Below are 27,561 nucleotides of genomic sequence, written 5' to 3'. Positions count from 1 at the left end.
AGGTCTTTGTTGATCTGTCCACTGTAATGCCCAAAGCTAAAATTTTCAAAAACGCTGAAGCATACATCTATCTACACTGCAGCTGGGAGCATACCTCCCAGCCTGGGTAGACAGACTCTCACTAGCTCCACTTGAGCTAGTGTGCTCAAAATAGCAGTATGGATGTTGTGACACTGACAGTGGCTCAGGCTAGCCACCAGACCTCAGACCCAGGAGATTGGCAGGCTTGGACTCTGACAGCTTTTTTAGCACATGGCTCAAGCTGAGCTAGCATAGGTCTGTTTACCCAGGCTGTGAGGCATGCTTCCAGCTGCAGTGTAGACACAACTGAAGTGACTTAGGCACTTTTAAAAATGAGATTTGGGTTCTCAACTTGCTTAAGCACTTTTGAAAATTTTACCACAGGTATTTTTCTTGAGATTATATAGTTAATTTAGAATCCACTGATGTGTCTGAGTAGTTCAGGCTGTTCTCTCCTATACGCGTTATTTTTTATTTGTCAATGTTGAATTTCATCTGCCAAAATATTGTCCTTTCATCTTCCCTCATTAGGCCCCTCTGAAGTTCCTCAGTCTTCTCTTGTTTTAACTAATATAAATAATTTTGGATCATCTGCAAAAGTTGTCATGCCACTGCTCATGCCCTTTTATGGATTAGTTAACAAATAGATTAAACAGCACTGTTCCTAATAATTTAACTTTGTGACATTCCATTGCTAACAGAGCTGGTCAGAAAATGGAATTTCTGTTCTGTGAAAAATTCCAATATTTTTGGGGAAAATTTGTTCTGAATCAGAATGAAAAGGCAACATTTTGAAGGTCCCTGCAAAATGAAGAATCTGAAAATTTTTGATTTGACACCATCAAAACATTTCGCTAAAGTAAAAACACCACTTTTTGACTTTATCATTTCTATTCATTTTATTTTGACTTGTATATTATATTAAAACCTTATGTTACTATTATATTAAATACATAGAAATATAATATTACACTATTTAATATTATATAAATGTCAAACTACAGTGAGTTTAGGGGCCTATTACAAGAGTGGGTGGGCAAGGTTCTAGTGACCTGAAATGTGCAGGAGGTCAGACTAGATGATCATGATGGTCCCTTCTGACCTTAAAGTCTATGATTGAAAGTGATAAACTAAACATTTTACCTTACTAAAATGAAATGATAAAGTCAAAATGATTTCTTTCAAATTTTTCCCATCAACAATTTCATTGAAATCAGCGAGTTCCCAGAAAACATTTAGAGGTTGATGAAACTCCATTTTCGAACATGAAACTATTCCGTCAAATTTTTTTGACCAGCTTAATTGTTATCTTTTTGCCATAATGAAAACTGATCATTTCCTACTCTTTGTTTTCTGTCTCTTAACCAGTTTCTGACCCAGGACAGTTCTTTGCCTCTGACTTTATGACTACTTAGTTTCTTTAGTAGCCTGTTATGAGGGATTTTGTTAAAAGGTCTACTGAAAATCCAAATAAATTATGTCACTGGTCCTCATTTATCTGCTATTTTATTGATACATTCAAAGAGAAATTATCTCGATCAGTTTGAAAAGGTACAGAAGAAAGGCTTATTGGCCTGCTAGACCACTCTCACTGTTTGAATGGTGAAAACATTTGCTGCTCTCTAGTCCTCTAGTATAAAAGCTTATTGAAGTAACTGAGCTGCTAGGAAACATATGCAATCTTAAATTCCTTCTGAACTCTTAGGTGCATGCCACTTAAACCAAGAGACTTGTTGCTTTCTAATTTATCATCTTGTTCCAGCAACTCTTTTTCAAAACTTCGATCTCTGACAGTGCCTCTTTGTTATAACTAGAAAAGAGCAGGTCTGGGTAGCAATCTCCCTATCATCTATGGTGAAGTTTGATCCAGATAAATCATTTAGCTTCTCAGCAACATTCTTAATTCCCTTAATTGCTCCGCTTTCTTCTTGGTGGCAGATGGAGCCACCAATTCTCTGTCAGACTTCCTACCTCTGATTTACTTAAAGAATTTCTTGTTATTGGTTTCTATACCTTTAGTTTTTTGCTCTTCATATTCCTCCTTAGCCCCACTAATATCCCTTCTTACTGCATATTGCCTGCTGTAATTTATATGCTCCCTACCCTATTTTGAGTCAGACAGAGAATCTTCTTTATATTCTGCTGTAAACTGGCTCTGAGCAAAACTTGGTGTGTCAATTTTGTTTAGCCATTTTCAGATGTTACCAGTCTCCTCTGATCCAGGGTATGAAAATTGAGCTATGCTGTCATCTCTAGAAGTGTTCCCTCTGGTTCAGTGGTGAGGCACATTGGCAGGGTAACATGGAGGAAATCTGCACTGTCATTAGCTATGCCATACCTCTTCTGTAGACTGTTAGTCTGCCACCTTACGAGAATGATAGTCACAAACAAGCCCTAAACATAATAAATACTATGAACAAAAATAGGGTTGGGAGAGCCAGTCAGCATTTCCTCAATAAGTATCCTGCTGAAGGGAACGTAAACTGCTTTGCCAAGCCCTCCCACCCAAAGTTGTGGTCCTGTGAGAGAACATCATTTAAATAAAATTTGAGACCCATGCTAATTTAGGAAATGGTACCTTTGCAATCTAAACCATACAATTGCTCTAAAATCACTAAGTAACCACACCACTCACATTGTTACATCAGAGTCAGATGATCCATTTGAACCATTGGCTGCATCCACAACCAAGAAAACCGAAGTATAATGCACCACCAATAATCAAACTACAGGGGAAGGAGGAGGATATTTTACAATGGCCTCAATACAGCTAGCCTGCTTTAATCCAGCAGTACCGTACATAGGTGGCACCATACTGCTCATCAGCCAATCCAGGTGCTCATTAGGAGCACAGGGCTTGACAAATTGTGGTCCCCTTTCAAGAGAGGGCTGCCATTGACTGAGTGCTAGAGCCCTACCAGAGGCCTGCCCTTCTGCCTCCCACCCTGTGAGGGTGGTGTGGAATTACTCTGTGTTAAACCCAGTGGCTGCCTCTGTGTCTCTTTCCAAAGAGATTTTCTACCTTGCTACCCTGCTCTGTCCTGTCCAAATAGTTTATTAGGGTGACAATGATTAAAATTATTGTGCTAGAGAAAAAAGTGCAACTGGAACTCAATTTATTGTTTTGGTTGGCCATTAATAATTCCAGAAGAGAGCCTTCATGGACAGTAGAATCTGTGGGACAAAAACTAGACACATTGCAGTGTCATTGCCAGGATGGATGGATGGATGGGATAATGAAAGAAGCTAGCTGAGTTTATGATCTAGACATTTTGAAGAGTCTATATCCAGTGATTTCCAGTGATTCTGCTAAACAGTAAGAAGAAAAAGAGTGATTCAAGATTTACATGATTTTTATAATTTCAGTGACTTAGTTAAATAAATCAACCTAAAAACATGTCTGGCAGGGAAGACAAATATTATCTCATTGTAATATTAAACAAGTGGATACAAACTACATACATCTGCCATCATACATATATCCCTAACAGGACAACACCTGCATCTTCTACCCAGCCACAGGTGACACTGTCACCCATTTTGATGGGACTGCATACATGCTTGACGTCAAGCATGTGATTTAGGTGTTTGATTGGATCAAGTCCCACGTGCTCAGCGCTCTGCAGGACTGAGCTCCTACAGGAGAAACAGGAAGGCAAAATAAGAGGCGGTTTCATATTTGTTATAATTTTATATATTGAGTTTAAATTCTATTTCTATTCTGGTCACTTGGAAAGTTGAGAGTTTATTTTAGAGTTGTGAGAGTTAGTCATTGTTTCCTTACACTCTGTAGCTCAGGAATGTATGTAATTTTCACATCTGAGTTAAAAGGAGAGAAACTAGCCAGACCTAGAATCATTACATATGTTGTGATCTCTCTATTTTAAAAAGTAATAATTAAAAAATGGAAAAATATAGTTGCATATATTAAAGCCAACTCTGAGCAGCTTTAACTTTTAAGCTCTCACTTAATGAGGATGTTACCAGAGGAATTTCTGGTCTCTTTTCCTGTTAACGCTGAGCAATCCCTTCCGACTTCACTCAGCAGTCACACACAATCATAAATACATGTAGCATGTTCATACACATTTAACGTCATACAATTCTACCTTTTGATTGGTGCACAAATCCATTAATATGATATTTTATCAGGCCATTTTTACATTAAAGCTATCCTCTCTTCTTAATTTATTTTCTACATGTTCTTACATGGTATTCTCCATCCGAAATAGTTAATATTATTTCAACCTGCAATATAAAGCAAAAGAAAATATCTTGAGTCCAGAAGCCCAAGAGGAGGAAAGGAAAAGGACTAGTCATGCAAAGTTCAGCCATGCCACTATATTTGCCCAGAAAGCCCCAGGACAATTAGGGTCTGATCCTGTGAGGGGTTCTTGTAGGGCATGATGCAAAGCCTATTGGAGTCAATGGAAAGACTTCCATTCCCTCCCACCCAGTCCCTACCAAGACAAACAGAGGGATGGAAGGTGGACACAGCAACTTCATTGAGGCTGCTGTTGTGTCCATGCTGCTACCCCTGGTGTATGGGGTAGTCAGCGCATGGGAGTAAGGGGAGCCTAAGCTTCCCCTGTGTGGGTTCATGGACAACTCTAATCTGGCTCTTTGAGGTAAGCATAGCCATGGCTATATATGTGCCTCTTCATTTGGCCTTATAAATTCTATTTTCCTTTAAGAAATAAAAAAGTATTTTACAGTAAGATGATGGTTCTTTCTCATTCTCCTTCCTGTCTCTCTCACCACTTCTTCCTCCCAAAACAAGGAAATACAGAAGAAAGTCTTCCACTTTACTGCTTCCTTTTCTGGTTTGTTACTATGGCTGTCTATCAGCATGGAAACTGATTAGTATGATGCCCTTTGTAAGATGTAGTGAAATACACACACATAAAAAAGTGAGGAGAAAAATATTAATGACTTTGGCTTTATAGATCATGCAAGTAGGTGATTGTGATCCCTTTTCCCAAACAGTACTACAGCAGGACTGGCAAGGGTCAGTGTGGCATGGAGAGGGGTGAATGATCTGGAAGCTACAAGGTTTGGTGACAGCCAGGATTACAGCTTCTAACTACTGCAAGAGATCTTCAAAAAAGCATATCCCAAGGTAATCCAATGTCCTGTTCCTTTGTCAGGGTGAGAAATTAATAGATCTCCTTATATCATCTCACAGAGCAAATCTTTCATGTTGAGTTAAGTTGGCTGGACTGCTTATCCTGTCAATACAAACTACAAAAAGCAAGAAATAAGGTGCTAAGTCATTCAAAACTCCGTCTCCACTTCACTCAACAGCTTCTCTTCTCATTCTCAACTACTTCCTCTCTACCACCCACAGCATACATAGAGCCACTACCAATGTGCATCCCATTTGTCCCACAAAGCCCATGCCTCCATCCCCACTTCTGCTCAGCCTACCCCTCTGACTCGCCAGAGCATATAGAGTGTATGCCAGGGACAGAGTTAGTTAAAAACAGTCAGTGAACACAATATTTTGATGGAAGAGGGAAACAATGATTTTCAGCTTTGTTTTTGTGTTGAAAACAGAAGTAGTTGATAGATCCCTCTATAAATCATTGTGAAACTCAGTGAAGTTATCCCAAATAAGGGCAATCACTCTAGAAGTCTTTCACTTTAAAAGTTAAACAGTGGACTATCTCTGAGATGTTAGGAGAATGTGTGAAGTTCAGAGTTTGTGGGGCTATGGTTTCTTAGCTAGAAGAACCAAAAGACATGAGGAAAACAGGACTAAATGTCAAAAGGCTGCACCTTCTATTCTGCACAAAACCTGGCAGCTCAGTTATAGTCATTTCTGTCAGAAGGGACCTTTTCAGTTACCCCATATGTAATGGCAGGTCTATGAGGCCTTGCTTAATAACAAAGGCTAGGAAGTGCACAGAATTCTTAACACCAGTTAGTGAAAAAGTTGACACTAGAACTAATGATCTCTCAGCATCCAGCACATCTTCCCCTCGGCTAAAGGAGCAGGAATACAACAACAGCTGTGATTGTATCATCCCCATGTCCAGAGCTCTAGCTCTGTCCCTAGGCAATGTTTAGTGCCATTGACATGTAGGGCACTCTGTGGGACTGGAGACTTCTCAGTGCAAATGGAATGTTCAGAGATTTTAGCAGCATGCTTCTAGCAAGCATGTGCAAATTGTGATTTTGTAGTGACTTACAAATGAGTGAATCTGGCTGGCTTTTCATGGGTAGAGGAAAGATATCTGTCTGACCAAATATCAAGATCCAGCTCCTGGAGTTGCTAGAGCTCCTTACAAAAGTTAATATTGGCAAAACTATCTGGTTTTCCTTAACCTCATTCTCAGAATTGGCTGAACTGTTTTGGCTGAAACTTAAGATTTTTTAAGGCACCAGAGAAAGCATGGAAATTTTCAGCCTAAGCCATAAAAGTCTGGCAAAGTAATGAGCAGCTGAAAATGGGGTTATAATGGAAAGTATTAGGTAACCTTATGTATAGGCCTTGCTACTAGTTCTGCCTATGTAGGCTCACAAGGTGGTGTTGACCAAAGGTTTCAACTCTGCTGCACTAATTTATTTGGGCCTTTGCTTGTAAAAGTCTGCAAACTGGCTGCTGTCAGCATGATCTTGAGATGAAAAGCATATCATAATATTACATTAATGGATTTGTGCAATATGGATATGAACTTCAATTACTTTTAGATAAAGTAAGTAGTTCAAGTGCCAAGGAGTCCTGTCAAGGATCAAGCAAATCCTAAGAAGCTCAGACAGTGTTTAATTGGTGCCAGGCCTTGCCAAGGCTAAGCCCTGGGGCACCTAGGCTTGGCAGTTCATAGCCCTGGCACCTCTGGGATTACCACGTTAGTTATGAAACTAAAAAAATTCCTTAAGCCCTGGCACCATTTTCATTACAAATTAAGCACTGAGTCCAAAAGAAAAATAACACCATCCTATAGGTATAATTCCCCCTCATAGGTTCTCTATTGATTTTATTACACTGTCCCAAGACTCTCAGTTGTGGACATCTTGAAAGGGTGTACGTGTGTGTGTTTGTATTTTAAAGAAATGTTTAAAGAAGAAGCTTCTTCACCATACTCTTTTTTTTTTTCTGTGCTGCCTCACATTTCAGGGGGTTGTTGTTATTTTGTTTGGCATTAGCAGGACCCATGTCATCAAATAAGGCTAACCATAGGATAGATCCTCCAAGTGAAAGGACTGGTTCTAGTGAAATCCATTTAATTATGAAACTAGACAACAGCTCATACTAGGAAACAGTTACCTTTCTAATGCAAACAAAAAGGGAACTTGCATTTTAAAATTAGCTACATACTTGTATTGAAAATAAATGTGCTCTATCGAATAAGATTGCCACAGATTTTGCAAATGACTAGAAACCCTGACAAACTGAGTATCTTATATCTAATACCTTTTAAATTAAAAAAATGTGAAAATGTGTGCTAAAATTAATGACCATTGTATGCTATGTAGTTTATCTTACCGTTTGTAATGCAGTAAAAGAGGATCAGATAAACACAGGCATAACCTCTGCCACCATTGATAATGTAAAACATCCTTTGTATCATTTGTCTTTCCTTCAGGCAGTATACAAAAGACATAAAAATGAACAATTCATGCCTAAACAAAGAGGAGCTTGAAAGCAGCGTATGTCAGATGTTTACTCTAGGTCATTATTAAGGGGTTGAGTGGATTTGCTTATAAACACAGGTTACTTTGTGGGTAGGGAAATGTGAGAGATAAAGTGTTTTCAGAAACAAGACATCTTTTTTTAAAGATACAATGTTGCTTTTTTTCTGGCATGCACAGTAAGTTACAGATAATGTTTTTTATGGGATATGAAACGTCGTCTCATGAGCAGTGTAAAACATAATGTGCGGTAGAAACAATGCTTTTTCTTTCCACTTTGTGCAAATGCCATTTTTCATTACCAAGTGAATGTGAGCTTGTTTGGGATTGAAATGAGATCAGAAGTGCACCCTATGACAGATGGATATGCAAACCTCTGAAGTATTGAAGAAAGATCTACTTGAGACCATTGGGAGGTGTTCCTTTAGTAGCTTTCACTTGAATCTAAGTTTGAAACATGGGATCCTTCAAGAATGTCACATCTTTTTATGTTATCCATTTTAACCATTCTTATTCATTGCTGAGTTTACACCCAGTCCAACCAGAGGCATCAGAAGAAAAAGCACCTAAACAAACAGAAAGAGCCTTGGGGATTCAGTAATGGGTACAGAGCGTGCGTGCCGTAATCATTCTTTTGATTTGTGCTCAGATATGTTTTCTACTTGCCTTGCAAAGAATGCATGCTTTCCCCCTGGATTACAAATAATCTGACTCTGGATAAAAACCATTACAAAGTGCCCTTCAAAACACTATGTCTGCATTTGAAATGAATGTGTTATTGAAAATCTAAACATGAGGGTTTAAAACTTTGTTGAATGAGAAGTACTCCGTGGATACTGGGAGAGCCAGGGTACAATAAATTAGCGGCTGCTTGTTTTCTTTATTCCCTGCTTTTCAGACCTTTATGTCTAAAATAGTTCAGTACAATTTGTGAACATAAAAATAGTGTCTTTGTAATTAACAAAACTAAGCAAACAAATTACAACAAAACCCCCAAGAGGTTGGGAATCTACTTCCTGGAACCGTAGCCACCTGCCTCCTTGGATTTGTAACCGACTGTCTTTAACATGCTGCAGTACTTCATAGGCTTGATCTGGTCTTGCTGCAGGGATACTGAGCCTGAAGGCAGTGCTGCCAGGGCCGGCTCCAGGCCACAGCGCGCCAAGTGCATGCTTGGGGCGGCACGCCTCAGGGGGCGCTCTGCCGGTTGCCAGGAGGGCGGCAGGCGGCTCCGGTGTACCTGTCGCAGACACGCCTGCAGCAGCTCCACCAGAGCCACGGGACCAGCTGACCGTCCGCAGAAACGCCTGCGGGAGGTCCACTGGAGCCACGGGACCGGCGAGCGGCAGAGCATCCCCCGCGGCATGCTGCCGTGCTTGGGGCAGCGAAATTGCTAGAGCCGGCCCTGAGTGCTGCCATTATTTATGGTTACTATTTCTATTGTAGTATGTCTAGGAAGCATGAGCATAGACTAGGGCCCCATTTTAGAAGAAACTCTAGAAAGAACACAATGACAGTCCCTGGCCCAGACAGCTCATGGTTGCAACTGTCTCCTTTTATGGTGTGGCCTGCTTTTCTGGTCCACACAGCAAGTTCCACGGACTAGTGAGATTGGGCCCAGCCGTGACACCATCATTTTCAAGACTCTACCCAACTACTTTGGGGGTGATTTGCACCTGCAAGGAGCAGTCTCTGTGCTCCCTTGTTGTGCATGAGGACTATTAGATGTGTGTGTGGGGGGAGGAGATAAATGCAGAACAAGTCCTTGAATTCTTCCCCTGCAGACCCAGATACAGTCTGGATCAGTGGGAGCAGGAGTAGGCCCACTGTCATCAGTCAGCTGTTTTACCATTTCTAGTCTTCTGTGCCTGGTGAGCTTAGCATCTGGAAACAACACACCTATCTCCCATTTCAGCCAAATATCATCTGGCACATATGGGGGAAAAAGCAGGGTTAATAAGACCAGGCAGCTAGAAAATAAAGATTAATGTACTCTACAGTGCACCAGGGACTTGTCCTGTAAAGGACCCTACCAGCAGTCATACAAAAGGGTGTAACTCCCAGTTTTAGGCCAAGTACTAATGTTTTAGTCACTGAAGCTACCAAAGGGAACTATTCTGTAAACAAGATAACTTAAAGGAGTGGGGCTGGGGGAAGGGATGGCATGTATCATACTGGAACAAAATTTAAGAGAGATCCCATGTATATAATTGCAATTTACTTGTAGAGTCTTTTTATTATTACTATTGTTATTATCGCTTTTGTAATTGTTTCAATGTTTGGTCTTCAATAAATACTTTCTCCCTGATTTCATCCTCCAACAAAGTCATAATCCTGCAGTTGTGACATCCAGTTTATTGCTAAGAAACTGAGGGAGATGTAACAAATCCAGCATTATCATTTCACTGCAGGATGAAGTGAGAGGGGAAGATGGGATGAAACCAGTAGAGGATGGTGACATATAAAACCTCCCAGTCTTTCTTCCCAAGCCCTCTCCATTATCCTGTTTTTCACTGCTGTTGCCAACACTCCATCTTCCCTCAAACTGGGGATCATCTTTGACTCCTATTTTTTTCCCACCATATTCAGGCTGTGACCAAGTTCTGTCACTTTTTCCTTCACAATGTCTCTACAATAGGACGACTCCTATCCATCCCTACACCTAAATCACTGATCCTCACTCTGCACTGCTTGCCTGCTGCAGTCTCTATTGCTCCAGCTTTATATTACCAACCTCTTCCTGCTCTGTTCCATGCCATGACAATAGAAAAAAAAATCTTTCCTGCCTAGAAGTTTGGCATGTCACCTACACTCTAGAATTACTGCCTGACTCCATCCAGCAGGGCCGCCCAGAGGATTCCGGGGACCTGGGGCCGTCAGCGGCAGGCGGCTCCGATGGACCCCCCGCAGGCGTGCCCCCGCGCGGCGAACTGTCTAGAGCCGGCCCTGTTCGGCGGCGGAGGGGCCTTTCCGTTCCGGGACCCGCCGCCGAAGTGCCCGGAAGACCCGCGGCGCGGCCCCCCCGCCGGCGAATTACCGCCGAAGTGCAGCCCGCTCTTCGGCGGCGGGAGCGCCCGCCGCGGGTCTTCGGGGCACTTCGGCGGCGGGTCCCGGAACGGAAGGGCCCCCCGCTGCCGAATTACCGCCGAAGACCGGGTTGCACTTCGGCGGCAATTCACTGGCGGGGGGACCTTCCGCCCCGAAGCGGAAGGAGCCCCCCCCCTCGCCCCCACCGGTGAAGACCGGGAGCAGAAAAAGCTGCGGGGCCCGCCCCGCAAGAGTTTTCCGGGTCCACCGGAGCGAGTGAAGGAGCCCGCTCCAGGGGCCCGGAAAAACTCTCGTGGGGGCCCGGGGCCTGGGGCAAATTGCCCCCTTGCCCCTCCCCCCCCGGGGCGGCCCTGCCTTCGAGACTTGTTCTCCATTCAAACTTTCCAAGGTTCTATGTCACACAGTCCCTGCTTAAGCCTTGTCTACATGGGAAAGATTTTTCTAGTATAACATACGATATGAATTTAAAGTAATATAGTTAGACAGCCCGTAGTCTGGAATAAGAGGGCCTTTTTCATTTTACCATTTAGTTTATGTCACTTGGAAAGGGGCTGAAATAAAAATGAAAAAAGCCATTCTCATACCAGAATAAGAGAGTTTACATGTATGTAACTGGTAAAACTTTCCCATGTAGACAAGGCCTAAGTCTTTGTCCTGGTCTCCTTCAGTTTTCCCTTTCATTCTCTCTATTCTACCTATGATGCCACCCTCAATGGCTCATCTCCTCATACAAATCTCTCAATGTCTTTTCCCATGCTACCCCTTATGCTTGGCATGACCTTCCAAAATCTATTCATATAACTTCCACTCTCATCTCAAACATATTTCTGCAATATCACCTATGAAAAACACACACACACAAATAGATGGGGGTGGAAGTAACCACAGATAAATGCATCTACCTAAACTAAGTGCATACACCCTTTTTTGTGAACCCTGTCCTCCCATGACCCGCTCCCCCCTTCCTTGTGTACATTACATGGCACATGTACTGCCCATCACATCCATAAGGAAGAAAACTGTCTTCTCTGAAGTGACGGCAAACCTGTGAAGGCTATAAAACAATAAATAAATAATAATAATGATAATAAATATAGGAGTGGGTTTGCAAATCTGAGTTGCATCCATGTACTCAGTCTGGATATGTCCCATGATAATTTTGGAGGTCAGGTCCCTTTTCTTTTGTTACTTACCCTTTTTCTCACTGTGAGGCTGATACAATGCCCACTTTGCCTGCTTTCATCCTACCACCTCTGGATAAAAAGGAGCAAGCCTCTATTTCGATTCAATTTTTTTTTAAATTAGCAATGGATAGGAAAAGTAATTGGCAGGTAACAGGGTGTATGTAATTGCCAGTAGAAGATTGCCCTAATATAAAATGGCTCTTAAACATTCTGGGTCAGTCATGCAGTCCTTAGTCTTTACTCAATCAAAACCCACACTTGGCCAGATTCTCAGGCCCTGCAACTTCCATTGACTTCCAACTCAAATATCAAACAAGCAACTGTTTTAATTCAACCCGCAATATCTGAAACAACCACATTTAAGATAATGGGGGTAGCAGAGGCTCAGCACCTCTCAGGATTTGACCCTATCAGAGTCTTGCCAGAGTAAGAAATGAGAAACTTCTGAGTAAAAACTTCAGGATTTGGCGCCTGATCCAACTTCCATTGAGCTCAGTGGGAGTTTTTCCACTGACCGTATTAGGAGTTGAGTCAGGCCCTCGGCCTTTTCATTTAATTCACATAGCAGTAATAGGAGTCCTGTCTGAATACCTATTACTTTGGGATGTTTTTAATTGTTAGGATTTTAAGTTGTCTGCTTTAGACATTATGCAATAGGTTTCCATCATAAATTCTATTCCATACCAAATTAAATTGTGCCATTCTATAAAAATATATATATATATTCTATTGCAACCTTTGTCATATTCCCTTTAAAGGAATCAAGCACAAACTTCAACAAGACTATAAAATTCTATCTGCTAATAAATGAGCAAGTAATATGAAATTCCTCCCACATACACCCACTTCAATGTTTCTTTAAAATCTATTTATCTTAGTCACGACCTTATGAGCATGAAGAGAATGTGGCAAACATTTCTCAGTATAAAAATATGTCTAAACTTTTGAAAAAGTTGGCATAGCTGAAAAGGTATAATTTCTACAGAGTTTAGGTTTTTTATTTGTGTAGGGGGGGAGGTAGATATACAGCTACCAAAAGAGGTATTCATTTGGGTTTTATACTTTACCCTCAATTATTTCATTTTCCTTTTGAATCCAGTATTGCAAACTATTGAATGCCCTCAACTCCCACTGAAATCAATGGAAAGTGATGTGCAGCACACTGAAAGAAGACCCTAAGTACCTCACAGGATCAGGCTCTTAAAGAAGTAAATAATATCTCAATGATAGAATCATTCATTTAGGGCCTCTTTCTTCTGCTACTATTCAAATTTATGAGAGTTTTGTCATTAACTTCAAGGGTAAAAGGGTAGTGCTGTGGAAAATGATAATAAATTAGGACTGGGCATAGAAAAGGAGTATACTTAAAAGTGCTTTTGGAATTAATGAAAAGTAAACTGAATAATGAAGACTAGATAGTCCATATGCTTAAATGTTGGCTGAATCCATTAGAATTGGCTGATTTTGTCATACAATATATTTTACTTCTCTTCTCTAAGAATGGGAGCTGAACAGGAAACATATTTGGGTAGGATATTGTAAAGTAGTATATTGCATCCAAAACAAAAGTTGAAAAACCTAAGAAAAGGACTGTCAAAGGAAAATGGGAAAGTCCCTCTGCATATTTTGTGACAGATCCAAGAATAATACATATGGGAAAGAGGTGATACGCCAAAAAACTTCATCCCTCATCACGCATTCCCTAAATTCTAGAAATGTGTAATATGAGATACCAAAAATGTGTCAGGCACGAGTCATTCTTTATTGATGCCATTTAGCAAATATGAGGCAACAAGCAAGTGAATGTGCTATATACTATTATTTTATATTAATGAATGTTATCAAATTAATGGATTTGTTTCACAAAACAGCAACATGTATTATAATGTGTACAAGTACTTAACAAGAAAGCTGTGCCCCTTTTGTTCAGCCTGCTAGTTTGGAGTGTAAGACCACGTTATTATGCAAAGTATTTGAAAATTAACTTTCTTTACAATTGTCATTTCTAAGCCTGCACTAGTTATCTTTATAAAAGTGACATTGTTCATGATATTAGCAGTATGAGGGCACAATATATTGCAAACAAGTTTCGATCCTGCTGCCATATTGGTTTACGAATCAAAAAAATAAATGCAGTTATTCTCCTTTCACTCACACCAATTATGTGCCACTGTGACTCTATTGACTTCAGTGAGAGGAGAAGTGGCTTCAAGATGAGTATAGATGTAGCCTGTAGAAATGTTAGAAAGGACTTCTGAGCCTTTTGGTGTAAAAATTCTTCCTTCTCCATCAATGAGCCTCCCAAGTGACCAGTTTACATTCTGAGGCCTGTCTGTGCAGGGGAAAGGTAAACAGATTTACTTTTTATAAAATGAAAGCTTAGGTTTCCTGCAGTCATTTGACATCCTGTAATAAGTTTGCTGTAGTCAATGTCCTAGTCAGCTAACGACTTTTGAAACTGGACTTTAATCAACCAAAGTTTTGTCCAGGACACTAGATCTCAGCTGGAAAAGTCCAGTAAATGAGCCTTTATATTGCTTCTTTTTGCTTTCTTGAACACTTCTTTTTAGTTCATTTCAGGAAATCATATCCAATTTTTCGGATCTAGTCCCTTAACATTCTTCTCAAATTTTGAAGATAAGGTCTATGTAAACTATCAATGTTAAAATCAATATCACTACATTTGTGGAGTGCAAGAGGTAAAAGTGAGCTTATAATGAAAACTCAGTTGTACCCTGGGCTATGGAGCAGCTGCTGTCATTACATAATGCCCTTCTTGTTAATGTAGGCACAGAAATGCACCCACATGTTGAGTACATAGAGACAATTCCCAGATTTAGTGCATATGCTGGCGGCGGAACAAGGACATCTGCAGCCCCTGTGGCCCTACCTGGTAACAAAGTCTTCTGGAGCTTAGCAGGCAAGGGGCTTAGAGACAGATTGAGATCCCCAATCTTCCCAGCCAGCATCACAGGATTCTACCACCTGCTCCTTACCCCAGTGGAGATGTTCTTTACCTCTTTACTCTCTCCATTAACGGACCAACTGGATAGGAGACAAGCAATCCTGGTTTCCTGTGCTGACTATTAAGCATACTGTTTCTATAATTTGAAAGACTGTCATGCTAGGCAACAGTAAGGAATGTACCAGGACTATTTTCCTTAAGGTCATGCCTCTTTTCTGTCCTTCACCACCTGATTCATAGAAAATGGTGGATATGAGCCTCCACGTAGAATATGCAGGGCTGGCGCTTCCATTTAGGCAACCTGGGCGGTCGCCTAGGGCACCAGGATTTGGGGGGGGGGGCATTTTGCCGCCATCGGCGACAATTCGGCAGTGGAGGATCCTTCCGCGCTCCGGGTCTTCGGCAGCAATTTGGTGGCAGGGGGTCCTTCCGCGCTCCGGGTCCTCGGTGGCAATTCTGCGGCAGGTCCTTCACTCACTCCGGGACCCGCCGCTGAAGTGCCCCGAAGACCAGGAGCGCAGAAGGAGCCCTCCCACCGCCGAATTGTCGCCCACCAGAAGCACGGAAGGACCTCCTCCTAGGGCGCCAAAAACCCTGGCGCCGCTCCTGAGAACATGAGTACCTCTCCTAAGGGCAATGGTTCTGATGGGGCACTTCTTTTAGTCAGGGCTTCCTTCATATCTCTTCCCCTTCTGCATGGATGCAGGAGAGATCAGAATTTGGCCTATCGTAGGCTAGTCTTTCTTGCTCCATTTCTTGTTGGCTATTGTTAAAGAAATTATCTCTTTTTTCATGCTTAAGATATTCTAGATATTGCACCTTTTATTTACCATGAAAGAGCTGTGTTACTTGTTACATGGAGCTATTCTGGGAGCCAATGTGTGAAAAGATTGACAATTATTGTAAGCATTTAATTAAAAAAAAATCTGTGCCATTATCCAGTATTTCAATTCAAAGAGTGGGAGTTTTGTCACAGGAAAAACTGAGTGGTGACTTCACCTTTTCACCCAATTAGTAATAAATAATAATAATGGAATAAAAATAATTCCCTCTTGGAGAAAAACATTAATGATGCTTCATCTCTGTGTGCATCCATTATCCGTCTGTAAAATGCACAGAATAATATCCACCTCTCTGTGGAGGTTTAGTTAATGGTATATAAAGTGCTTTGAGATCCTTGGATTGAAATCCTTATATGTAAAAGTATTTAATATTACACTCATATGCCCATGCAAAATAAAATGCAAACAAGCCTTTTCCTCAACCCTGAAGTAAACATATACATTCAGTATTAATATTCACTCATACAAGGCTTTCTAAGATGGAAATATTGACTTTCAAGGCACAGTAGGTATGAAATGCACTCAGATCTCCATTTTCTCAGTAATCAGGTTTACCTCAGCCCTACATTTTGGCCATAACATCTTTTTCCAGAAATGCTGCCTTATCAAAATTCTTAGGACAGTGGAGCCTTAAGGAATTATGCTGGACTAGGAAAATAGTTTCCTGTGGCAGTCAAAAATCAATTTGTTACCGTGATTGACACATTGTCGTACACTACAGCCAACTCTTTCTAAAACTAGTACCATCTGTGGTTTGATTACGATCAATAGATATTGTGATATACCTTTGAAAAGTGCTATTTGATTACTTTTGCAAGAAGGCAATACAAAAATGTCTCTTAATTCAGAACATTATAATATGGACCAAGAAGCTGGTAGATAAATTATTAGAATACAGCCTTTGCACTGATAAACTTTTGAACTTTTCTTGAACTTGCATATTAAGAATAGGCAGTTTTTCCAAGAGGAAAATTCACTAGACAACCTACAATTTTTCTTTCACATATTTAAGGGAGATGTTCGATCTGGTAAGGAAATAATAGTAATTTATGTCTTTGATAATTGAGAAGGATTATAGTTCTATACACAGAAAAGAGCAGCCATCACCTGGCCTCTGTGAGTCACAGCCTCATTAAAGAAGTAGTTTCCACCTTAACCAGATGAAACAATATTTTGGGGGAGGAAAAGGCAAGGGGGAATTTCCATCTCTCTGTAAAATGAACACATCACTATCACTCTCTTGCTCGCTCATATATTAAAACTTGGACCAAAATTATTAAATCCTTCTTCATTCTTCATCCCCTATCCTTTAAAAAATCAGAGGATCATCCCTCTCCATGCATGCATACAGGTAACAGACTCTTGAGACAACGATCCTAATAGTAATAAACCTGCCTTGGTCAATCCACAGAGGCTTGCAGTTTTCTGTCCAGATGCTGTCCAGCAATCAACACTAAGCTGAGTGGTATAGATTAGAGGCTACTATATAGCTCACTGATCAGTTAGAAATGTATATTTTTGAACATTTAACCTACTGCCAGAAAGGGTTTAACTCACTAAATAGTACTAGTTTACAGAATACAAGGCCCACATTCTGAGGTCCTCACTCAGGGCTGGATTGTCCTTCCTGAGGTAAAACCTAAAACAGCAAAACATCAGCCCAATGGGGTGGGGAGAAGCTCGTGCCCTCTTGCCCCCCACCCAGAATAAGCTGAATACCTCCTCCCCCATTGGAATGAGCCCCACAAACCCCACAACCCTGGGATCTGAAGGACAGTATTATTCTTGTGGAGACCCAGTGCCTCTGGAGCTATGGAGTGCCCCATCCCTTTGTTACTAAGCTGTACAGATCCAATTAAATCATGCTGCTAAGGGTTCCACTGTCTGCCACTGTCCCAGGGCCCACTTTAAACAGGGACCCCGCAGCAGAGGGAGCTCTGTGAGAATGGTAATGCACCCCCGGTTACCTCCCAGAGGCTGGTGGCGATGATGTGGGCCTCATTGGCTTTGCTTCTCCCAACAAGAGGTTGCCTACTGTCTGCTCATCCTCATCTAGTCCCCGTTCCTTCGCTTCTGATGGATCCCAACCATGCAACACGCTTTGTCAGGCCCTGAGGTATGGAAAGGTGTAGTTATAACATACACATGTGGGAAGGTGGAGCTCTACAATCAGAGCCACCTCCATGTGCACAGGGCAAAATCTAGTCAGGAATCTACCTGACTGAAACAAAACTGAAGGAGGACCGCAGGGTTTGAACCCAGATGAATATGCATTACTGATCTTGCTGCCATGGCACTCAACAACATGGCACTATGGTACTGATCCCTTGTGAAAAACTCACTCACCAGGATTTGGGTTGTATGTTGCAGAGTACACAAGAGGCCTCATTTGATTCCCAGTATTGTGTTCATATTGATTAGAAACATATTGATCCAAAACTCTTCACAGCCCTCCCACACAGACTCCTCTCTCTGTTCCCTCTGCTCTGTCCCTCCTCACAATCTTGTTACACATGGTGCGAGAGCCTTCTTTTCTGTAGCTTCCAATCTGGAATAGTCTTTCTAGGACATTCAGCCTTGTTGACTTTCTCTCTCTTATCAAATCTCATCTGAAACGTGTCTTTTCTCCCTGTGCATCATTGCTATTCTTTCATTTCATGTTTGTGTTCTCTCTAACAGCCTTCTTTGATTTATGTCCTTGCAGTGAGGGAGGATAATACCAAGCAGATAAAGTTAGGTGCATATGCTATTCATAAAAAATAACACAGGTAACATTCCCATTCACCACAGATGTCCAGACCAAAGAATTGGAGATGTTTTGACTACACGGTAGAGTGGGTCAGAAATTTTCTAGCGTAACAGTTCTCTGTTAGAAAATGCTGATTTAATGAAATTTAAATGTTATATGGGAACATCATATATGTATAATATATAAAATAAGATATCAAAAGTTGAGTCAATAAAATAAAAACAAAACATTTCAAATAAGTTTGAAATGAAATTTTTGATAAACCCAAAATGTCAGTATGATTTTTTCTCAGTTAAATTTCAGAATATCATTCTTCAGGAAATTTTGATTTTTTTTATTCCAATTCAGAATTTTAAAACAGTCAGGACGAGAGAGAGAGAGAGAGAGAGAGAGAGACTGACCTGTAAAAAGACCGGAGTGAGTCAAGTCTATTAAGTTTTATTTTCCAATTTATAAAATATTGCAGTAAGAGGTTGTTCACATACGGGGTCTGCTCCACAAAACACCTCTCACAGATCACATAGTATTGACATCCATCTCCCATACTCTCTTTTCCATCTTCTGTGAGAATGTCCCCTCCCCAATTCTTTGCCCTGAGGAAATCAGGATTAAGACGTTACTTTCTGCCACCTTTGAATTGTCCCAACCCCAAAAGTCTTTTCCCTTTGGCAATATCATACTGACTCACTAATTGCAATATGCACTTTACATGCAAATTTTAATGATTAGATTAAAATTAGTTTCTCCTGGAAGGTGAACAGCAACATCCCCTGAAACAAAAATTATTTCTTTAGAGCTGATCGATAGCTTGTGGGAAATCTATGGTAAATTGGGTATCTACCTTATCATACACACTTGCAAACTTTTTATATACAGACTTTTCAAGATAAAGATATGCTATGGGAGCAATAAAACTATGGTAAATCTGGTATGTGATAGTGATAGAACTTACCAGACTGCATGGAAAATAAATCTAATTACTAGAAAATTTATAGCTCAAGCCAATTGGTTTTTACTAAAGCTGTGTGAGGCTCATGAATTTCAGTTCCTATCAGCACATGCAATTTTGGGTTTCATTAGAAAAGCTTTTCCTATCTCTAGTTCTTACACCCAGTGCAGAAGATGGTTGGTGGGTGACAACTCAGAAGAAGGTGATCACTGATGGAAATTGAACAATTGCTTTCACAGGAGCAAATTCCTGTCCAATTCTGTACACTCAAAAGTTGAGTGCAAACACACAAGATTGTGGGTGCTTTCTCAAGCCAAATATTTACAAGTACGTGCTAACAATCCAGGGTACTAAATAAGGCATTGGGAAATAATTTAGCTTCTTCATATATTATGAAACATGAGTCAGTGACTAGGATACAAGACAGGAAAGCTGTCAGCTTTGCCATTAGCTTGCGCTATAACCTGGGCTAGTACTTCCACCAGAAGTTTCAGCTGAAGCCCAGAGAGATTAAGGCCACCATGTGGATGACAGAAGTTAGGTTCTTAACTCCATATTTAGGAAATATTAAATTAAAGGGAGGTAAGAGGTCCACAGTACCTCTGAAAAGCAGGCCACTTGTTCATAAGCTTAAAATATGCATTGAGGTGCCAAGCTTTAAGCTCTCAAATTTGAAAGGCTGTGATGCAGTTTTCTAATCCAAGAAATGGATATAATATATACAATAATCACATTGTAAAGCATATTGAAATCTATGGATGAAAAGTGCTCATATGACATACCTTACTCTATATGTTTTATAAAGTGCTGCATACATTTGAACCACTATATAGATAATAATAAATAAAATAAAATAATAATAGTAATATAAGAAAACTGTGGGTTGCTGTCTTTCAATCATGATCATCACTATACTGTAGAAATAGCCCTCTGTACCATGAGACAGCAATAATGAAGAAGTTCCATGATACTACACAATGCAAAATAACTTCTTAACTATCTGATCAGTCCAATACTTGTTTTAAAAGTCAATGGATCTCCTGCATCCTCTGAGTGATTGTTCCTACTACTGCACAATGAGTTAGATCAGCGCTCTAAATCCAATTTCTTGTGCTACATTACAATGTATGGAAGATCTGGTACTGAAACCGACAAAGATAGTGTGGAAACCTTTTAAAAGTAGAAATAGAATAGATACCCTTGTGACTGATGTTTCCTGCAGTTGATTAATCTGTTAAAACAAGGTGTTCTCTAGAGGATTTCTTTAATTATGATAGGGCCATTACAACCATTCACTTAGCTTAGGGTTTTCACTTTAGAATGGACTTCCCTGATGACTTTTACAGCTCTCTTTTAATGTAGCTTATTCAGAGGGCAGGCCAATTTAAGTTATTTATCCCTTTTTTACACTATAGTAGAGAAAACATAACATAAAACAGAGATCCATTCCTCTATCTCCAAAAGCCATGATATAGAGAGAGACTGTAGCAGGAAGTTTTGATGACCAGCTTGTCTAATGGTTAAGTCATGGCCTTATAATATCTGCCAACCTAGTAGTCCCACAAGGGCCACAGCTGTGGAATCAGTCACCCCTATGTGCTCTGATTGCTCCCCCCACATGTTCAGTCACTACAGAGAAACAAGCATGGGGCAAGGTAGGGGGACCCAGGCCCACCCCTCCATCAAAGCATCTGATCCAGTTATTAAATTACCCCAAATTATGTTTTCTCCTGGGTCACTTCCTATCAGTCTGGATCTTCTCAGTTTGGGGTATGGTCACTGTCTTAGTAGGCTTTCCTCAGTCTCTGATTGAAAAGAACACTAGTTCTTTTAGGGCATTCAGCTCCCAGAGGGGAATGGAAGGACCCAAATACCTACTGCTAGCACAGCCTTTACAAAGCTGTAGCAACTCCTCACACAGCTCTCAGAATCAATCTTTGCTTTGTGGTTCCACATGCAGCTCATTGTGCCCTTTTTCTGGACTTCCAGTGATCTTTTAAACTGTTCTTCCACTGAGGGGACAGGACTTCCCTAGCCCAGTATAGCCCTACTCCCAGCCCTGGCTTAGTGTAGGGCCTGTAGACCTTATCACCGGGGGCTAAGATACAGGATGTGGACTTGAGCCTGAATACGATCTTAGCGGGAGCGGGAAAAAATCCGTTGATTATCCTTCACGTGGGAACGAACGATACTGCTAGTTACTCACTGGACAGTATCAAGGAGGACTATTTCAGACTGGGGAAGAGGCTTAAAGACATCGAGGCTCAGGTGATCTTCAGTGGGATTCTGCCGGTTCCTAGAGCGGGGCGACGAAGGAGGGACAAGATTATGGCGATCAACAGATGGCTCAGGGAGTGGTGTTATAAGGAGGGCTTTGGTATGTACGGTCACTGGGACGCATTTACGGATAGACGACTGTTTGCTCAGGATGGACTTCATCTCAGCAAGGAGGGAAATAGGATTCTAGGATGGAGGCTCGCCGACCTCATCAAGAGGGCTTTAAACTAGAAAGTTGGGGGAGATGGTTGGGAAATGTTCGGGAGATCTCCACGCCAGAACATAACCTGGAGAGGGAAGTAAACAAAGTGAGCGGGGATACCCTTGTGGCCCCAAGATTTGATCCAAGGAGGAATAGTGGAGTAGAAACCAGAGTAACGGGTGATGCTGGTGGCAGACAGTTTGTGCACGACGGGGGAAAGAATGTCACTGACGCCAAACACCGAAAATTAAAAGGTTTGTACACTAATGCGAGGAGCCTAGGTAACAAGATGGAGGAACTGGAGTTACTCGTGCAGGAAGTCAAGCCGGATATTATAGGGATTACCGAAACCTGGTGGAATAGTACTCATGACTGGAGCACGGGTATTGAAGGCTATGTGCTGTTCAGAAAAGACAGGAAGAAAGGCAAAGGTGGGGGAGTAGCCTTGTACATCAATGATGAAATTAAATGTAGCGAAATAAGATGCGATGGAATGGATAACACGGAGTCCGTCTGGGCAAAAATCACGCTGGGTAAAAAAGCAACTAGAGCTTCCCCTGAGATAGTGCTTGGGGTGTGCTACAGACCGCCGGGATCGGATTGGGATATGGATAGAGACCTCTTTAATGTCTTTAATGAAGTAAACACAAAGGGGAAATGTGTGATTATGGGGGACTTCAACTTCCCGGACATAGACTGGAGGACGAGTACTTGCACGAATAATAGGAGTCGGATTTTTCTGGATGTGATAGCGGATGGATTTCTTCATCAAGTAGTTGAAGCACCTACGAGAGGGGATGCCATTCTAGACTTGGTGTTGGTGAGCAGTGAGGACCTCGTAGAAGAAATGGTGGTAGGGGACAACCTTGGTTCGAGTGATCATGAGCTGATTCAGTTCAAACTAGATGGAAGGATAAACAAATGTAGATCTGCGATTAGGGTTTTTGACTTCTCGAGGGCTAATTTTAAAGAGTTAAGGAAATTAGTTAGGGAAGTGGATTGGACGGAGGAATTAGTGGATTTAAATGTGGAGGAGGCCTGGAATTACTTTAAGTCACAGCTGCGGAGACTGTCGGAAGCCTGCATCCCGAGAAAGGGGAAAAGAACCATGGGCAGGAGTTGCAGGCCAAACTGGATGAGCAAGCAACTCAGAGAGGGGATTAGACAAAAGCAGAAAGCTTACAGGGAGTGGAAGGAAGGCAGGATCAGTAAAGAAAGCTACCTTGCTGAGGTCAGAACATGTAGGGATAAAGTGAGGAAGGCTAAAAGCCGCATTGAACTGGAACTTGCGAAGGGAATCAAAACCAATAGTAAAAGGTTCTACAGCCACATAAATAAGAAGAAAACAAAGAAAGAAGAAGTGGGGCCGCTATACACTGAGGATGGAATGGAGGTTAAGGATAACCTAGGCATGGCCCAACATCTAAACAAGTACTTTGCCTCGGTTTTTAATAAGACTAGTGAGGAACCTTGCGATGATGGAGGGATGATAAACGGGAATGTGGATATGGAAGTGGATATTACTGCAACTGAGGTAGAGGCCGTACTTGAACAGCTTGATGGGTCGAAGTCGGAGGGCCCGGACAATCTCCACCCGAGGATATTAAAGGAACTGGCGCGTGAAATTGCGAGCCCGTTAGCGAGAATTTTTAAGCAATCGATAATCTCGGGGGTTGTGCCGTATGACTGGAGGATTGCTAATGTAGTTCCTATTTTTAAGAAAGGGAAAAAGAGTGATCCGGGTAATTATAGGCCTGTTAGCTTGACGTCTGTAGTATGTAAGGTCTTGGAAAAAATTTTAAGGGAGAAAGTAGTTAAGGACATAGAGGTCAATGGTAATTGGGACGAACTGCAACACGGATTTACTAAAGGTAGATCGTGCCAAACCAATCTGATCTCCTTCTTTGAGAAGGTGACGGATTACTTAGATAAAGGAAATGCGGTAGATATAATTTACCTAGATTTCAGTAAGGCGTTCGACACGGTTCCGCACGGGGAGCTGTTAGTTAAATTGGAAAAGCTGGGAGTGAATATGAAAGTTGTAAGGTGGATAAGGAACTGGTTAAAGGGGAGACTCCAGAGGGTCGTATTGAAAGGTGAACTGTCGGACTGGAAGGAGGTCACCAGTGGAGTCCCTCAAGGATCGGTCTTGGGACCGATCTTATTTAACCTTTTTATTACTGACCTTGGCACAAAGAGCGGGAATGTGCTAATAAAGTTCGCGGATGACACAAAGCTGGGGGGTATTGCTAACACGGAGAAGGACAGGGATGCTATTCAAGAAGATCTGAACCACCTTGTAAACTGGAGTAATAGAAATAGGATGAAATACAATAGTGAAAAGTGCAAGGTCATGCATTTAGGAATTAATAATAAGAACTTTGGATATACGTTGGGGGCGCATCAGTTGGAAGCGACGGAGGAAGAGAAGGACCTTGGGGTACTGGTTGATAGCAGGATGACTATGAGTCGCCAATGTGATACGGCTGTTAAAAAAGCAAATGCGATTTTGGGATGCATCAGGCGGGGTATTTCCTGCAAGGATAAGGAGGTGTTAGTACCGTTGTATACGGCGTTGGTGAGACCCCATCTGGAATACTGTGTGCAGTTCTGGTGTCCCATGTTCAAGAAGGATGAATTCAAACTGGAACAGGTTCAGAGACGGGCTACGAGGATGATCCGAGGAATGGAAAAACTGCCTTATGAAAGGAGACTCAAAGAGCTTGGCTTGTTTAGCCTGGCCAAAAGAAGGCTGAGGGGGGATATGCTCGCCCTATATAAATATATCAAGGGGGTTAACGTTAGGGAGGGAGAGGAATTATTTAAGTTTAGTACTAATGTAGCCACGAGGACGAATGGGTATAAACTGGATATTAGGAAGTTTAGACTTGAAATTAGACGAAGGTTTCTGACCATTAGGGGAGTGAAGTTCTGGAATAGCCTTCCGAGGGAAGTAGTAGGGGCAAAAGACTTTCCTGGCTTTAAGACAAAGCTTGATAAGTATATGGAGGGGATGTTATGATAGGATCGTCAATTTGGGCAATTGATCTTGAATTACCACCAGACAGGTCTGCTCAATGGTCTGCGGGGAGATGTTGCATGCGATGGGTACTGAGTTGCTGCGGAGAACTCCTTCTTGGGTGCTGGCTGGTGACTCTTGCCCACATGCTCAGGGTTTAGCTGATCGCCATATTTGGGGTCGGGAAGGAATTTTCCTCCAGGGCGGATTGGCAGGTGCCCTGGAGGTTTTTCGCCTTCCCCTGCAGCGTGGGACACGGGTCGCTTGCTGGTGGTGTCTCTACAGCTTGAGGTCTTCAAACCATTTTTGAGGATTTCAATAACTCGGTCCTGGGATAGGGGTTGTATAAAATTGGATGGGTGGGGTTCTGTGGCCTGCCTTGTGCAGGAGGTCAGACTAGATGATCAGATTGGTCCCTTCTGACCTATGAGTCTATGAGTCTATGAGTCTATCACAGGGACCAATATATAAAGACCCAGGAACACTATACTGTATAAAATCAAAAGAGGAACAACATAAACCCAATATAAAGATAAATCAAATCAAAGAGATTTACCCCCCACATAAAGAACTTTCAAAGCTAATCTAAGTATGTAGGGCCACTTATCCAAAACAATGGAACTACTTAAAGTTAAACACATGCTTAAGTGCTACGTTGGACTGAGAATGGAGTTCTCAGTAGCTTGCAAGGTCAAGCCCTAAGTAGAGAAGGAAAACTCTCCGCAAAACATCTCAGTGAGAGCTAGGCAAGCACTATGAAAATCCTTCCATTAATATTTGCTCATAGACTCATAGACTCCAGGGTCAGAAGGGACCAATGTGATCATCTAGTCCGACCCCCTGCACAAAGCAGGCCACAGAACCCTACCCATCCGCTTCTATAACAAATCCCTAACCTATGTCCGAGTTATTGAACTCCTCAAATTGTGGTTTGAAGACCTCAAGCTGCAGAGAATCCACCAGCAAGTGACCCATGCCCCACGCTGCAGAGGAAGGCGAAAAACCTCCAGGGCCTCTGCCAATCTGCCCCGGAGGAAAATTCCTTCCCGACCCCAAATATGGCGATCAGCTAAACCCTGAGCATGTGGGCAAGACTCACCAGCCAGCACTCAGAAAAGAATTCTCTGCAGTGACTTAGATCCCATCCCATCCAACATCCCATCACCGAACACTGGGCATACTTATCTGCTGATAATCAGAGATCAATTGCCAAAATTAAGCTATCCCATCATACCATCCCTTCCATAAACTTATCAAGCTTAGTCTTAAAGCCAGATATGTCTTTTGCCCCCACTACTCCCCTTGGAAGGCTGTTACAGAACTTCACTCCACTAACGGTTAGAAACCTTTGTCTAATTTCAAGTCTAAACTTCCTACTGTCCAGTTTATACCCATTTGTTCTTGTGTCTACATTGGTACTAATCTTAAATAATTCCTCTCCCTCCCTAATATTAATCCCTCTGATATATTTATAAGGAGCAAGCATATCCCCCCTCAGCCTTCTTTTGGCTAGACTAAACAAGCCAAGCTCTTTGAGTCTCCTTTCATATGACAGGTTTTCCATTCCTCAGATCATCCTAGTAGCCCGTCTCTGAACCTGTTCCAGTTTGAATTCATCCTTCTTAAACATGGGAGACCAGAACTACACACAGTATTCCAGGTGGGGTCTCACCAGTGCCTTATATAACGGTACTAACACCTCCTTATCTTTGCTGGAAATACCTCGACTGATGCATCCTAAAACCGCAATAGCTTTTTTAATGGCCATGTCACATTGGCGGCTCATAGTCATCCTGTGATCAACCAATACTCCAAGGTCCTTCTCCTCCTCTGTTGCTTCCAACTGATGCGTCCCCAATGTATATCTAAAATTCTTATTATTAATCCCTAAGTGCATGACCTTGCACTTTTCACTATTAAATTTCATCCTATTGCTATTACTCCAGTTTACAAGGTCATCCAGATCTTCCTGTATGATATCCCGGTCCTTCTCCGTGTTAGCAATAACCCCCAGCTTTGTGTCATCCGCAAACTTTATTAGCACATTCCCGCTTTGGTGCCAAGGTCAGTAATAAAAAGGTTAAATAAGATTGGTCCCAAAACCGATCCTTGAGGAACTCCACTAGTAACCTCCTTCCAGCCTGACAGTTCACCCTTCAGTACAACCCGTTGTACTCTCCCCTTTAACCAGTTCCTTATCCACCTTTCAATTTTCATATTGATCCCCATCTTTTCCAATTTGACTAAAAATTCCCCATGTGGAACCGTGTCAAATGCCTTATTGAAATCGAGGTAAATTAGGTCTACTGCATTTCCTTTGTCTAAATAATCTGTCACCTTCTCAAAGAAGGAGATCAGGTAGGTTTGGCACGATCTACCCTTAGTAAAACCATGTTGTAATTTGTCCCAATTACCCTTGACCTCAATGTCCTTAACTACTTTCTCCTTCAAAATTTTTTCCAAGACCTTACATACTACAGATGACAAACTAACAGGCCTATAGTTACTCGGATCACTCTTTCTCTCTTTCTTAAAGCTAGGAACTATGTTAGGAATTCTCCAGTCGTATGGAGTTTACCGATTCATTAAAAATTCTCGCTAATGAGCTTGCAATTTCATGAGCCAGTTCCTTTAATATTCTTGGATGAAGATTGTCTGGGCCCTCCGATT

The sequence above is a fragment of the Gopherus flavomarginatus genome, chromosome 3 (assembly GCF_025201925.1).
Source record: "Gopherus flavomarginatus isolate rGopFla2 chromosome 3, rGopFla2.mat.asm, whole genome shotgun sequence".
NCBI lineage: Eukaryota > Metazoa > Chordata > Testudines > Testudinidae > Gopherus > Gopherus flavomarginatus.
The sequence above is the reverse complement of the archived record's forward strand: the minus strand, read 5'-3'. Positions refer to the sequence as shown.